Below are 16,908 nucleotides of genomic sequence, written 5' to 3' on the forward strand. Positions count from 1 at the left end.
TCAAACCTCTTTCCATGCCACTTGCCCCACTTTTGCAAAAGAGTTAATCTCTTGGCATTCTCCCTCACTCCTCTACTATCTCTTGGGTTGGGCTCATAGTCTTCAAAGTAGAACTGCTCCTCTCCATCAGCTACTTGTGCATTCTCAGCTTCCTCAACTCTAGGTTGAACCACTCCATCAAACCAATGCTCCTCAGCTGGCCAAAAATCAATGTTGGCTCCTTCTTGAATGGTGGTGAGCTCTTGGTTAGGCAATATGAATTGTTTTTTCCCAAGTGTTGGAAGCTCAAAGTTGAAGATGTGGTTCCCTTGATGCATCTCCTTGGCTAGGATGAGAGTAGAAGTGAGGTAGCTTGAGTCAATCCATCTTGGTGAAACACTTTCTCCTCTAAGTGGAACTTTAGCAGCTTTAAGGATTGGAGTGATGATGCCTCCAATGGTAAGTGCTCCTCTTGACCCTTTGTTCTCCAACTTTCCTACCCAACTTCTCAATTGAATCATGTGGTCAATGAGCACCATTCCTAGGTCAGTCTCCACTGTGCTTCCAAGGATGATGGCACCATTCCTTGCTTGAAAGATCACTCCATTAAGAGCCAAATCAATCATCTTTAGCTCTCCCTCATTAATGTTCCCAGTTTCCTTCCTTGCAAAGAAGGTGTTGGCAAGAGCCTTGTGGAAGTACCTTAGGACTGGGCTCCTTATCCTTGAGCTCTTGGAGTTTGAGGATGAGTAGAGCTTGTTGTCTCCAATGGTTTCCCACACAGCATACAACTCTTCTCTTGGAACCATCAAACTCCTATTGCTCCCAACCTCAAAGCCAAACACATTGGCTATCTTTTTCATTGAAAGCTCATGGTTCTTTCCTTTGATAGTGAAGGAAATGTGGCCAGCTCCAACCTCAGGGTCTTTCCTTGCATATGTATGCAGCTTTACAGTGGCAAGGAACTCACAACTCTCCTCTTTGTAGCCCTCCATGCAAAGCCCCATAAACTTGGTGAGATTGCTCTTCTCAAAGAGATATTCCACATCCTCATCAATAGCAAGCTTCTCCATGGTCTCTTTGTGAGGATATCTAGTTCCCAGGAACTCCATCCTCATAAAAGCATCATAAAGCTGCCTCTTTGACAGCCCACAAGACTCAGCTTCTCCATCATCCAACAATTCTTCTTCTTCACTCTCTTCCTCACTCTCATCACTCTCCTCTTCCTCAACTTCAACAGCTGGCCTCTTCCCATTAGCCTTGTGTCTCCTCATAAACTCATTGAGAGTAGGCTGTCTTTCCTCCTCACTTTCGGTCCTCTCAGGATCTTCCTCAACTAGCTCTCTCCTTGGACGCGACACCTGGCTCGACCGGCTGCTCGAACCGCCACTCGGTCGAGTGGTCGATCGAGTGGTCCGTCGAGTGACTCTCCCAGCTTCTCCTCTTGATTCAAGGCTAGCATCACGACGTTCCATGGAGCTTGCAGCGGTTTGGTGAGACTTCTTGGTTATCTTGGAAGATATTTTCAAAAGAAACTGAAGGAAATAGACTCAAAGCTCAAAGTTAATAGGTTAGTGACCCAAAAACTTGAAAGAACAAAGTTTGAGCAAGCGATGAACTTTGAAAGAGAATTTAACGCTTGAATTTAAATGTTTTTTGCAAAGAGAGAATGTGAGTGGTATAGGATCGTGCAAGGACTATATAAAGAAGCTAAGGGGATAAAGAGACAAGGGTGGAGCGTCCATACCATTCAAATTTGAATTGGGAATCTTTGACTTGCTTTTGGCTGCCACTCGACCCCACACTCGACCAGCACGTGGTCGAGCTCCTTGACCAAATTTGAAATTGCAAAATTTTTCTCCTTGTTCTTCCCTCCACTCGATCATTCTAGAAGAATGGGAACCGAATGGGCCTCAATTAGTATCCAGCTCAGCCGAGTACCTCTCAGGGCCTGGTCGAGTGGGCCTGCGAGTCTTCTTCTCCAAGTCCACATCTCTCCTTAACCAACTACATTCTCACTAAAAGGCCTGTCCAACAAAAACATAAAAGAAAATACATCAAAACTACTAAGAAATTAAACCATATTTACAAAGGATACCTTAGGGACTTCCTCCCTAGTGAGCTTGTTTAAAGTCACTAAGCTTGACTTTGGTTTCCTTTTCATCCTTGATTTAGATACCAAGAAGGTGATGAAATCCTCCCTGGAACCTCTTGGTCACTGTGAAGTTGATCATTGATCACCTCACCCTTAGCACACAAACCATATTTCTTCTTGATTTTGAGCCTAGGTCTTGCTTTCCTCAAAGACCTCTTGTTCAGCTTAACTTAGAGATCCTCAACCATACTAGACAGCTCTTGAACTGACCTCTTAAGCTTCTCAACAGAATCCTCTTGAAGTGGGAGCTCAGCCTTAGGGTCTCCTTCATCCTTGAAAACCTCATGATCAACTCTCTCCTTGATAGTGAAGGGTTGATCATCAATGGTAGGCAGGTTGGTTGGGTTATAGATGTTGAACTTCATGACTGTATCCTCAGCAATGTTCAAGGTCACAAGACCTTCCCTAACATCTATTACTGCTCCAACAGTGGCTAAAAATGGCCTCCATAACAAGATTGGATCTTCAGGCTCCTTGTCCATCTCTATGACCACAAAATCAGTATGAACCCTTGCCTTCCCAATCTTGAGTGGGACATTCTCCAACCTTCCAACTACCTCTCTATTTGTCCCATCAGCTAGGCACACATGGAGGTTAGTGGATTTGAAGTCAGTTCTCCCAAGCTTTTGAGCTAGGGAGTATGGCATCACACTTGTTGAAGCTCCCAAATCACAAAGACATTGATTGTAGTGGAGGTAACTGATTGTGCAAGGCAGATAGAATGGCCCTGGGTCCTTAAGCTTAAGTGGGATGATCACTCCTCCAAGGTTCTCAAGATCCTTCTCATCTTGAGCTTGAGCCTTCTTTATTGACAAATCAAGCAAAAAATTTCTATAGAGAGGATATGGTTCATACTGTTCCAAGGCAGGTCCTCTCTCCTCTTCTTGGTAAGCAATGATGATCTCTTGAATAGCCATCACTTCTTCCTTTTTCTCAACCAAAGCTTCTTCCTTCAAAACCATTTCTTCCTCTTGTTGCTAAGCCAACATTTCCTTTCTCTCAATGATTTCCCTTAACTCCTTGATCCTTTGTGCTTTGAAACGCCCAGGGAATGGTAGTGGAGGCTTGTAAGCAGGAGGAATGTACTTAGCAGGCTTGACAGCTTCGGAGTCCCCAACTCGATCGACCACTCGAGCATGCACTCGGTCGAGTGGCTGCTCGAGTTTCTGGTCGAGTTCGCCTGTGAGCTCCTGTTGCTTTGCACAGATGTCACTTGGGGCTTCAGTAACTAATGAATTCCCCCAAACTTGGACTTTACTGTCCTCAGTGACTTCTTCCTCTTGAAATTGAATGGCTTTGTCTGTGAACTCCCTTGGATTTTGAACAGCTTTTCCAGGGAGTTGGTTGGGTTTTGGAGCTGAAGTAGAGGCTATGTTACCCTCCATATACTTCACTCTTGAATTAAGACCCTCAAACTTCATATTTAGATCATTGTACTGTGATGTTAACCTTTGGTTCAACTCAGCAAACTGCTTGGCTTCCTCAATCTTACCTTGTGTTTGCCCAATCAACAATTGTTGCATCATAGCTCTTAAGTCTTGTTCTTGGCCTTGGTTAATCTGAAACCCTGGTGGGGGACACAACTGAGGCTGGAACACTTGATGTTGTTGTTTGGGGATGTAGGTTTGTTGCTGTTGAGGCTGTTGAGGTGGATAGACTTGGTCTTGAGGATTAGCCACATTGGTACTCCTATAAGAGAGATTGTTGTTCTTGAAACCCCCTTGGTTGTAGCCTTTGAGTCCTCCTTGGTTTTGCATGTAGCATAACTCAGCAAATTCAGTCTCCCCCTCTTGAACTTGAGCTTCTTCTTCACCAATGAAGTGAATGGACTTGGACTGGCTAAGAAGAATCTTGTCAAGTTTCTCATTGACCATCTTCAAGTCCTTCTTATATTCGTCCTCTTGATCAGTTGAGGAGCTCGTTATGGTCATATCATAGTCCTCATTATAGTTGCCATCTGACTGAGCAAGATTCTCAACTAATTCCCAGCCTTCTTCCACATTCTTGTTGAGGAAGTTGCCATTAGAAGCTGTGTCAAGCAACATCCTTATCTTTGGAAGCACTCCTCTATACAAGGTACTCAAGAGTGACTCATTGCTGAAACCATGATGAGGGCATTGGGTCTGATATCCTTTGAACCTCTCCCATGCCTCACAAAAGGTCTCATTGTTCCTTTGAGCAAACCCAGAAATTTCATTCCTCAATCTAGCAGTCCTAGCATTAGAGAAGAATTTGGCTAAGAAAGCCTTCTTGCAAGCATCCCATGTGGTTATTGCTCCAGTAGGAAGAGTCTTCTCCCAAAGGTGAGCCTTGTCTCCAAGTGAGAATGGAAAGAGCCTCAACTTGAAACCATCCTCACTTACTCCATTTATCTTGGTTAGACCACAGATTCTGTCAAACTCATCTAGATGATCAAGTGGATCCTCCATTGGCAACCCATGAAACTTGTTGGCTTGAATCATGGAGATCAATCCACTTTTGATCTCAAAGTTGTTGTTTGCTACAGTTGGAGGCACAATTCCAGCCCTTTGGTTGTGGGTGTTGGGTGCATCTCCAGCACCAATGTGCCTAGGCCTCTGCTCATGGTTAGCTTGTTGCTCCATGATCACTGAATCCTCTTGCTGAACTTGAACTACCCTTCTTCTCTGATTTCCCAAACCCTTTGGCTTCCTATGTATGTTGTCAATAGGCCTTTGAAGATTATCTTTCCCCTTAGACCTTGTGTGCATCAACAAACGCGAGTACAGACTCGAACATGTTCACAATTGAGCTCAGGCTCGTCTGGGGGGTCAAGTCGACTGGGAAGTGGTGTCCAAATGTACACGGCTTCTGACTCGATCAAGTGCTCGATCAATGCTCGGTCGAGTGATGGTCGAGTGACTGGTCGAGTGGTACCTGAAATGGAACTTCAACCCAACAACAGAAGATTCAAGTGTATAAACAAACTTAATCTTAGACTAATATGGGTCCTAAATGTCACAAAAACACACTCAAATGGGCAACGGCGCCAAATTGAAACAAGTATTTTGTATGTGGTGTGAATGATGATGTATGCAATGGTGAGATATGAATGGAATGATGGATGGATGTTTCAATTCCCCTTATGCTGTTGCAGTATAAGAGGTATATCAATCCTAAATGAGTGTTTGTGAACAGTTAAGATGTGCATATGAATCTAAGTTAAGACAAATGTAAAGATTGCTTGTCACTAACAATCCTAAGATGGAAATGTAAAATGCAGAAAATAAACTACAAGAACTAAGAACTAGATGCAAATGAAACTGAATGATTGAAACAGTAGTGAAGCAAGAACTGAAATAGTAACTACTATTAATGAACTAATGCAAGACAGGTAATGATCTGAAAACTAAATGAATGCAACTAGAATGGAACAAGAATGAAACAGGACAATCACAAATCATAAACCAGAGTTCTGGGGATGAACTCGAGCAAGCACTCGACCGAGTGTAGGTCGAGTGAGAGGTCGAGTTGGTTAAATCCGGAAAACAGAGCAATGCTAGAAAAACAGAGCAACACAAGAGTCAAATCAAACAACAAGCAAGCAACAAGATTAAGACTAAAATATCAATAAACAAGGAAGGTCCTGAGGATGGATTCATGAGATGAACTAATCATTGTGGTTATCTAACTTGGTCAACAAATCTCAAGCAAACTTTGAGCTAACCTCTAGACATATAAATCTAAGACAAGTTTCTCCCACTCTCATGGTCAAGAAACAATCAAACCTATGCAATTCTAGACTTGTTCTCACACAGTAAAGAATCTACACAAGCAGGCATTAAGCAATACACTTCAAACCAAACAAGACCTCTAATCGCTTAGCAAGCCTAATGGTAAGCTCTAGATATAGCCTTATCTATGCTTCTTAAACATTGGTGTGATGCTAAGAAGCTTGAAATCAGATCCTACCCTCTCAGATATAGGATCAGCAATAAGAACATCTAGCCTAGAAGAGATATACAACAATCAAGCTTGACCAAATCACATAAACCACAAGATCGATCCATCCTAACCCATCCTCAAGATCCTAAGGAAACTACTCACAACAATACATGATGAACAAAGTCAAAAACCCAGAAAATATTGAAATTTGCATTATTAGGAAGATGAAACAAAGATCTATAATATTGATGAAAGGATGAAACTCAAATTCTCAATATCTTGAAAGTTATAGAACTAACAAAATACAAGAATCTAGTCTTCTTTCTTAAGGAAGTACAAGATCTTAAAAATAAAAATGCAAAAGGAATAAAGCTAAAAAAGGTAAAAACTAGGTTTAGGGAATATCTAAAAAGCTGGACTCCTTTGATGGCTGCAGGTACAAGGCCTTATATAGGTGAGGAGGTGGAAGCCCTAAAAATACAAAAAGTCAAAGTAGTCAACGGCTCGGTCAACTCGACCAGTGCTCGGTCGAGTGGCTTGGTCGAGCTGGCTTCTCTCGTGCAATCTCCACTCGGTCGAGTCCTCCTCAGCACACGGTCGAGTCTCTGGTCGAGTGTGCGGTCGAGTTGGACTCCGGACCTTGTTGTTTTAGCCTTAACTCTCTTGCTTTCTCCTCATGATTGCTTCACTTCTCCTCAGCATTGCATCCATGCCCCTTAAGCTCCAAATCACCTGTTTATGCATGAAAAGATGCAAATGCAATGCAACTAAACTCTAATGCATGATTTGTCCTAAAGCTTATGCAATAATGGTTAAAATGGATAGCAAAAGATGCAAAAGATGTGAATATACTAAGGGAAAACAAGGTAAAATATATGAACATCAACACCCCCAAACTTAGTCCTTGCTTGCCCTCAAGCAAATAAGCAAGACATAAGAAGGTAAGTGAGGTTTGAAAGTGGGATCTCAGCTCCTAAAGCTTGCAAATAGACCATCTAGAATCAATGTCCAAGTTACTAATACTATGATGCAACTTGAATGAGCTGGAATTAAAGACTTTAGACAAGCATTTCACAACCTTTATTGATTTGAGCCTTAGATATCCACATGCATTCAAATCAACCATTTCCTTTAACATTCATTAATCAAGAACATGAATCAATTCTATGCAATGCTTAAACTCATTTGGCTTGGTAATAAAGGGTTTTGATACAAAAATGGTCTCTTTTTAGAGTAGAGTTTGTCAATATCAAGGTTCTCTCATGAAAATGGATTGAGCTTTAGAAGAATGCTAAAGGTAAGAACACCTAGACACATACAAGAATAAAACCTTGTCTACCCAAAGGCACCCAAAGTGTTTATCCTAGCAATCTAAACCCAAATGATCCTAGTGCTACCCTTTATTTCTTCTTTTCTCTTTAACCTTTTTTCTCTTTTGGTTTTCAAGTCTTAGGAGATGTTTTCTTATTTGATCTTTCTAGTGGGATGGGGGATTCTTACTTATTTGCTATGGTTCTCTTTTCTTCTTATTCTTAAGACATATAAGCATTTTGCTAAACTTTTCTTTTCTTTCTTTTCTTTTCATAACTAGAACCATCTTAAACAACACTTTTCTTCCCATCCTTTCACTAGACTTTGCTTAAACACAATCTCCTCTTAAAGACTCTACCCTTTTTCTTTCTCTTTTCTTTCTTTTCTTTTCAAAACTGCCAAGTCCCAAACCCAACAAGTGAACCACCTAGTCCTATCTAGTTTGAAAAATGCAAACTAGAACTACACAAGGTCTTACTCTTGTCAGTTCAAACCTAACACTTTCTACCAAGCTCAATCCCAAAAATAGGCCTCACACACTCAAGAATAAACAAGGCTTGAAAGAAGGTTTGGTTTAGGGGTAGGGAAACTGATCTTAATGATTTAATCAGCTACTTGGATCAACAAGAGTGGTAAAAAGGAGAAAGATGATCCAAGTATGTATATGGTATCCATGAGTTTAAAGCAATGCATATATTGATAACTAAAAGTCAATATTAGGTTCTTATAAATAGGAAATGGTTTCAAATCACAACATGCTTCAATTTTGACCAAATGCAATGCAAGAATTCAAGGCTTGGTTCAATCTTATGCTTCTAACTACTCAACTAGCATCAAAGTACTAATAACTTGGGCATTGATCCTAGTCTAGTGAATTAAGCAAGCTAACAAGGGAATACTCATCATAGATCCCTAATGCAAATATTATACAATTCTACATGAAACATGCTAAACAAGATCCTAATATGCAATGCAAACTACATGAACACTCTTTTTTTTATGAAGATTTTTTTTTCAAATTTTTTTTCAAATTTTTATGGTTTTTCTATGCCTTAGATGCTTATGCAAGTGCTAACATGATGATGATAAAAATTTGAAATAAGAACACAAAACACAACATCAAATGCTGTCTCAAACCCTCCCCCAAACTTAAATCACACAGTCCTCTGTGTGAAAGAAATTGGATTGAGGATTCAAGACCAAAAACAACAAAACACAATATGAAATGCAATGATATTTACAAGTGAAGGTGATGATGGTACCTTAGGGGTTCTGTAAGAAGCTGTCCACATCCATCTGCATGCTGTCATAGGAGTAGTTGGGGTCAGGCTGGTGGCTTGGAGAAGGACTTTGGGGCAGCTCGACGATGGAGATCGACCGGCACTCGGTCGAGTACGTGTCCGAGTGGGGGGGTCGAGCTGGACCGCGAGTGTCAAATTGTTGACCTTGCTGCTGGCAAAACTGCTGGTAGAGAGCTGGATCCATGTAGTACTGAGGTGGGATGGGAGGGTAACTTGGATAACCTGGATAAGCAGCTGGAGGTGAGAAACCATAGGGTGATCTGGGCTGGTACTCGGCCGGGTGCATTGGAGGTGCTCGGTCGAGTGGGTGCTCGAGTGACCCGGTCGAGTGCCTCGAAAATTGATGTTCTCGGGTACTTGAGCTCCTCTTCCTCTGATTTGGCTCATACATTGAAGCCCTAGCTGGTTCCACAGGATTCGCAACCCTTGAAAGTACTCTAGTTGAGCTACTTCTCCTCAAAGGGCTTGAATGGCTAGGAGATGAGTTTCCACTCTTCAGCTCAGCAATCTCCTTCTTTAAGCCTTTGATAGACTTAGCCATGTTGGTCATCTTCTTCTTCAGCTTTTCAAACCTCTTTCCATGCCACTTGCCCCACTTTTGCAAAAGAGTTAATCTCTTGGCATTCTCCCTCACTCCTCTACTATCTCTTGGGTTGGGCTCATAGTCTTCAAAGTAGAACTGCTCCTCTCCATCAGCTACTTGTGCATTCCCAGCTTCCTCAACTCTAGGTTGAACCACTCCATCAAACCAATGCTCCTCAGCTGGCCAAAAATCAATGTTGGCTCCTTCTTGAATGGTGGTGAGCTCTTGGTTAGGCAATATGAATTGCTTTTTCCCAAGTGTTGGAAGCTCAAAGTTGAAGATGTGGTTCCCTTGATGCATCTCCTTGGCTAGGATGAGAGTAGAAGTGAGGTAGCTTGAGTCAATCCATCTTGGTGAAACACTTTCTCCTCTAAGTGGAACTTTAGCAGCTTTAAGGATTGGAGTGATGATGCCTCCAATGGTAAGTGCTCCTCTTGACCCTTTGTTCTCCAACTTTCCTACCCAACTTCTCAATTGAATCATGTGGTCAATGAGCACCATTCCTAGGTCAGTCTCCACTGTGCTTCCAAGGATGATGGCACCATTCCTTGCTTGAAAGATCACTCCATTAAGAGCCAAATCAATCATCTTTAGCTCTCCCTCATTAATGTTCCCAGTTTCCTTTCTTGCAAAGAAGGTGTTGGCAAGAGCCTTGTGGAAGTACCTTAGGACTGGGCTCCTTATCCTTGAGCTCTTGGAGTTTGAGGATGAGTAGAGCTTGTTGTCTCCAATGGTTTCCCACACAGCATACAACTCTTCTCTTGGAACCATCAAACTCCTATTGCTCCCAACCTCAAAGCCAAACACATTGGCTATCTTTCTCATTGAAAGCTCATGGTTCTTTCCTTTGATAGTGAAGGAAATGTGGCCAGCTCCAACCTCAGGGTCTTTCCTTGCATATGTATGCAGCTTTACAGTAGCAAGGAACTCACAACTCTCCTCTTTGTAGCCCTCTATGCAAAGCCCCATAAACTTGGTGAGATTGCTCTTCTCAAAGAGATATTCCACATCCTCATCAATAGCAAGCTTCTCCATGGTCTCCTTGTGAGGATATCTAGTTCCCAGGAACTCCATCCTCATAAAAGCATCATAAAGCTGCCTCTTTGACAGCCCACAAGACTCAGCTTCTCCATCATCCAACAATTCTTCTTCTTCACTCTCTTCCTCACTCTCATCACTCTCCTCTTCCTCAACTTCAACAGCTGGCCTCTTCCCATTAGCCTTGTGTCTCCTCATAAACTCATTGAGAGCAGGCTCTCTTTCCTCCTCACTTTCGGTCCTCTCAGGATCTTCCTCAACTAGCTCTCTCCTTGGACGCGGCACCTGGCTCGACCGGCTGCTCGAACCGCCACTCGGTCGAGTGGTCGATCGAGTGGTCCGTCGAGTGACTCTCCCAGCTTCTCCTCTTGATTCAAGGCTAGCATCACGACATTCCATGGAGCTTGCAGCGGTTTGGTGAGACTTCTTGGTTATCTTGGAAGACATTTTCAAAAGAAACTGAAGGAAATAGACTCAAAGCTCAAAGTTAATAGGTTAGTGACCCAAAAACTTGAAAGAACAAAGCTTGAGCAAGAGATGAACTTTGAAAGAGATTTTAACGCTTGAATTTAAATGTTTTGAGCAAATGAGAGAATGTGAGAGGTATAGGATCGTGCAAGGACTATATAAAGAAGCTAAGGGGATAAAGAGACAAGGGTGGAGCGTCCATACCATTCAAATTTGAATTGGGAATCTTTGACTTGCTTTTGGCTGCCACTCGACCCCACACTCGACCAGCACGTGGTCGAGCTCCTTGACCAAATTTGAAATTTCAAAATTTTTCTCCTTGTTCTTCCCTCCACTCGATCATTCTAGAAGAATGGGAACCGAATGGGCCTCAATTAGTATCCAGCTCAGCCGAGTACCTCTCGTGGCCTGGTCGAGTGGGCCTGCGAGTCTTCTTCTCCAAGTCCACATCTCTCCTTAACCAACTACATTCTCACTAAAAGGCCTGTCCAACAAAAACATAAAAGAAAATACATCAAAACTACTAAGAAATTAAACCATATTTACAAAGGATACCTTAGGGACTTCCTCCCTAGTGAGCTTATTTAAAGTCACTAAGCTTGACTTTGGTTTCCTTTTCATCCTTGATTTAGATACCAAGAAGGTGATGAAATCCTCCCTGGAACCTCTTGGTCACTGTGAAGTTGATCATTGATCACCTCACCTTTAGCACACAAACCATATTTCTTCTTGATTTTGAGCCTAGGTCTTGCTTTCCTCAAAGACCTCTTGTTCAGCTTAACTTAGAGATCCTCAACCATACTAGACAGCTCTTGAACTGACCTCTTAAGCTTCTCAACAGAATCCTCTTGAAGTGGGAGCTCAGCCTTAGGGTCTCCTTCATCCTTGAAAACCTCATGATCAACTCTCTCCTTGATAGTGAAGGGTTGATCATCAATGGTAGGCAGGTTGGTTGGGTTATAGATGTTGAACTTCATGACTGTATCCTCAGCAATGTTCAAGGTCACAAGACCTTCCCTAACATCTATTACTGCTCCAACAGTGGCTAAAAATGGCCTCCCTAACAAGATTGGATCTTCAGGCTCCTTGTCCATCTCTATGACCACAAAATCAGTATGAACCCTTGCCTTTCCAATCTTGAGTGGGACATTCTCCAACCTTCCAACTACCTCTCTATTTGTCCCATCAGCTAGGCACACATGGAGTTTAGTGGATTTGAAGTCAGTTCTCCCAAGCTTTTGAGCTAGGGAGTATGGCATCACACTTGTTGAAGCTCCCAAATCATAAAGGCATTGATTGTAGTGGAGGTAACTGATTGTGCAAGGCAGATAGAATGGCCCTGGGTCCTTAAGCTTAAGTGGGATGATCACTCCTCCAAGGTTCTCAAGATCCTTCTCATCTTGAGCCTGAGCCTTCTTTATTGACAAATCAAGCAAAAAATTTCTATAGAGAGGATATGGTTCATACTGTTCCAAGGCAGGTCCTCTCTCCTCTTCTTGGTAAGCAATGATGATCTCTTGAATAGCCATCACTTCTTCCTTTTTCTCAACCAAAGCTTCTTCCTTCAAAACCCTTTCTTCCTCTTGTTGCTTAGCCAACATTTCCTTTCTCTCAATGATTTCCCTTAACTCCTTGATCCTTTGTGCTTTGAAACGCCCAGGGAATGGTAGTGGAGGCTTGTAAGCAGGAGGAATGTACTTAGCAGGCTTGACAGCTTCGGAGTCCCCAACTCGATCGACCACTCGAGCATGCACTCGGTCGAGTGGCTGCTCGAGTTTCTGGTCGAGTTCGCCTGTGAGCTCCTGTTGCTTTGCACAAATGTCACTTGGGGCTTCAGTAACTAATGAATTCCCCTAAACTTGGACTTTACTGTCCTCAGTGACTTCTTCCTCTTGAAATTGAATGGCTTTGTCTGTGAACTCCCTTGGATTTTGAACAGCTTTTCCAGGGAGTTGGTTGGGTTTTGGAGCTGAAGTAGAGGCTATGTTACCCTCCATATACTTCACTCTTGAATTAAGACCCTCAAACTTCATATTTAGATCATTGTACTGTGATGTTAACCTTTGGTTCAACTCAGCAAACTGCTTGGCTTCCTCAATCTTACCTTGTGTTTGCCCAATCAACAATTGTTGCATCATAGCTCTTAAGTCTTGTTCTTGGCCTTGGTTAGTCTGAAACCCTGGTGGGGGACACAACTGAGGCTGGAACACTTGATGTTGTTGTTTGGGGATGTAGGTTTGTTGCTGTTGAGGCTGTTGAGGTGGATAGACTTGGTCTTGAGGATTAGCCACATTGGTACTCCTATAAGAGAGATTGTTGTTCTTGAAACCCCCTTGGTTGTAGCCTTTGAATCCTCCTTGGTTTTGCATGTAGCATAACTCAGCAAATTCAGTCTCCCCCTCTTGAACTTGAGCTTCTTCTTCACCAATGAAGTGAATGGACTTGGACTGGCTAGGAAGAATCTTGTCAAGTTTCTCATTGACCATCTTCAAGTCCTTCTTATATTCGTCTTCTTGATCAGTTGAGGAGCTCCTTATTGTCCTATCATAGTCCTCATTATAGTTGCCATCTGACTGAGCAAGATTCTCAACTAATTCCCAGCCTTCTTCCACATTCTTGTTGAGGAAGTTGCCATTAGAAGCTGTGTCAAGCAACATCCTTATCTTTGGAAGCACTCCTCTATACAAGGTACTCAAGAGTGACTCATTGCTGAAACCATGATGAGGGCATTGGGTCTGATATCCTTTGAACCTTTCCCATGCCTCACAAAAGGTCTCATTGTTCCTTTGAGCAAACCCAGAAATTTCATTCCTCAATCTAGCAGTCCTAGCATTAGAGAAGAATTTGGCTAAGAAAGCCTTCTTGCAAGCATCCCATGTGGTTATTGCTCCAGTAGGAAGAGTCTTCTCCCAAAGGTGAGCCTTGTCTCCAAGTGAGAATGGAAAGAGCCTCAACTTGAAACCATCCTCACTTACTCCATTTATCTTGGTTAGACCACATATTCTGTCAAACTCATCTAGATGATCAAGTGGATCCTCCATTGGCAACCCATGAAACTTGTTGGCTTGAATCATGGAGATCAATCCACTTTTGATCTCAAAGTTGTTGTTTGCTACAGTTGGAGGCACAATTCCAGCCCTTTGGTTGTGGGTGTTGGGTGCATCTCCAGCACCAATGTGCCTAGGCCTCTGCTCATGGTTAGCTTGTTGCTCCATGATCACTGAATCCTCTTGCTGAACTTGAACTACCCTTCTTCTCTGATTTCCCAAACCCTTTGGCTTCCTATGTATGTTGTCAATAGGCCTTTGAAGATTATCTTTCCCCTTAGACCTTGTGTGCATCAACAAACGCGAGTACAGACTCGAACATGTTCACAATTGAGCTCAGGCTCGTCTGGGGGGTCAAGTCGACTGGGAAGTGGTGTCCAAATGTAAACGGCTTCTGACTCGATCAAGTGCTTGATAAATGCTCGGTCGAGTGATGGTCGAGTGACTGGTCGAGTGGTACCTGAAATGGAACTTCAACCCAACAACAGAAGATTCAAGTGTATAAACGAACTTAATCTTAGACTAATATGGATCCTAAATGTCACAAAAACACACTCAAATGGGCAACGGCGCCAAATTGAAACAAGTATTTTGTATGTGGTGTGAATGATGATGTATGCAATGGTGAGATATGAATAGAATGATGGATGGGTGTTTCAATTCCCCTTATGCTGTTGCAGTATAAGAGGTATATCAATCCTAAATGAGTGTTTGTGAACAGTTAAGATGTGCATATGAATCTAAGTTAAGACAAATGTAAAGATTGCTTGTCACTAACAATCCTAAGATGGAAATGTAAAATGCAGAAAATAAACTACAAGAACTAAGAACTAGATGCAAATGAAACTGAATGATTGAAACAGTAGTGAAGCAAGAACTGAAATAGTAACTACTATTAATGAACTAATGCAAGACAGGTAATGATCTGAAAACTAAATGAATGCAACTAGAATGGAACATGAATGAAACAGGACAATCACAAATCATAAACCAGAGTTCTGGGGATGAACTCGAGCAAGCACTCGACCGAGTGTAGGTCGAGTGAGAGGTCGAGTTGGTTAAATCCGGAAAACAGAGCAATGCTAGATAAACAGAGCAACACAAGAGTCAAATCAAACAACAAGCAAGCAACAGGATTAAGACTAAAATATCAATAAACAAGGAAGGTCCTGAGGATGGATTCATGGGATGAACTAATCATTGTGGTTATCTAACTTGGTCAACAAATCTCAAGCAAACTTTGAGCTAACCTCTAGACATATAAATCTAAGACAAGTTTCTCCCACTCTCATGGTCAAGAAACAATCAAACCTATGCAATTCTAGACTTGTTCTCACACAGTAAAGAATCTACACAAGCAGGCATTAAGCAATACATCTCAAACCAAACAAGACCTCTAATCTCTTAGCAATCCTAATGGTAAGCTCTAGATCTAGCCTTATCTATGCTTCTTAAACATTGGTGTGATGCTAAGAAGCTTGAAATCAGATCCTACCCTCTCAGATATAGGATCAGCAATAAGAACATCTAGCCTAGAAGAGATATACAACAATCAAGCTTGACCAAATCACATAAACCACAAGATCAATCCATCCTAACCCATCCTCAAGATCCTAAGGAAACTACTCACAACAATACATGGTGAACAAAGTCAAAAACCCAGAAAATATTGAAACTTGCATTATTAGGAAGATGAAACAAAGATCTATAATATTGATGAAAGGATGAAACTCAAATTCTCAATATCTTGAAAGTTATAGAACCAACAAAATACAAGAATCTAGTCTTCTTTCTTAAGGAAGTACAAGATCTTAAAAATAAAAATGCAAAAGGAATAAAGCTAAAAAAGGTAAAAACTAGGTTTAGGGAATATCTAAAAAGCTGGACTCCTTTGGTGGCTGCAGGTACAAGGCCTTATATAGGTGAGGAGGTGGAAGCCCTAAAAATACAAAAAGTCAAAGTAGTCAACGGCTCGGTCAACTCGACCAATGCTTGGTCGAGTGGCTTGGTCGAGCTGGCTTCTCTCGTGCAATCTCCACTCGGTCGAGTCCTCCTCAGCACATGGTCGAGTGTCTGGTCGAGTGTGCGGTCGAGTTGGACTCCGGACCTTGTTGTTTCAGCCTTAACTCTCTTGCTTTCTCCTCATGATTGCTTCACTTCTCCTCAGCATTGCATCCATGCCCCTTAAGCTCCAAAATCACCTGTTTATGCATGAAAAGATGCAAATGCAATGCAACTAAACTCTAATGCATGATTTGTCCTAAAGCTTATGCAATAATGATTAAAATGGATAGCAAAAGATGCAAAAGATGTGAATATACTAAGGGAAAACAAGGTAAAATATATGAACATCATATGTATTTTCTCATATCTTTGTCATATATATAGAGAGATGAAGAGGTCACTCCAATGTATCAACCTCAATTAGAATTTACAAACATGAGTACTATAGATGAAAATCAAAACTGTAAAAGTCTCACGCGATGCGTGGATAGAATGAACATAATAATATATATTTAGTTATTTTAAAATACATTCAATAATAGTTAACATTAATATTGTAACTATAATATATATATATATATATATATATATATATTTTGTCAACAACTTAAATAGATTAGCTCAAAAGAGCCAATTGGTAGGAACACAGTTTACATAAGTGATATGAAACCGTAGGAACTAAGATATATTAACTATAAACTAAAAATCTAATAGATTGTATGAAATATTATCTAAAACTAAAATTTTATATTTAAAATTTATAAAATAGATCAAAAGAAACAAAGTACAATATTGATACACATAATATGCATTCTGAACAACATTTACTAATTTCAAAACATGAACAAAAAGTAGAAACGAAAGGTAAAAATATACGAAAGACCTTGTGTCTCTTCTAAAAGTGAGAATGTTTCATGTGCCTTAGACTTTCTTCATTTAGCCTTTTTACATATGCTCCAAAATTTTGACTCTACTTATTTGTTTCAAAACCTACAAAAGTCACATAAAAGAGATAAAAAAAAGATATTTTAGGTAAATAAAAATTGATATTACTAAATTTAAATATTTATGTGAGAGGTAAAATATGATGTTTGATGAAAAATTTGTCTTGCTATTTAT

General features: G+C 41.2%; 2 non-coding genes across 2 annotated transcripts; both read left to right on the forward strand.

Moving 5' to 3' along the window:
* The first annotated feature begins 4,234 nt into the window (after nucleotides 1-4,234).
* LOC147943671 (small nucleolar RNA R71) lies at nucleotides 4,235-4,341 on the forward strand. Its single transcript, XR_015558636.1, has one exon. It is a non-coding gene; the product is annotated as a small nucleolar RNA R71 (small nucleolar RNA).
* Nucleotides 4,342-13,450: 9,109 nt separating this feature from the next.
* On the forward strand, nucleotides 13,451-13,557 carry LOC147943672 (small nucleolar RNA R71). The gene has a single exon (XR_015558659.1). It is a non-coding gene; the product is annotated as a small nucleolar RNA R71 (small nucleolar RNA).
* The last annotated feature ends 3,351 nt before the right edge of the window (nucleotides 13,558-16,908 follow it).

Source organism: Camelina sativa, chromosome 5 (genome assembly GCF_030686135.1).
Source record: "Camelina sativa cultivar CO46 ecotype springtype chromosome 5, ASM3068613v1".
Classification (NCBI taxonomy): Eukaryota; Viridiplantae; Streptophyta; class Magnoliopsida; order Brassicales; family Brassicaceae; genus Camelina; species Camelina sativa.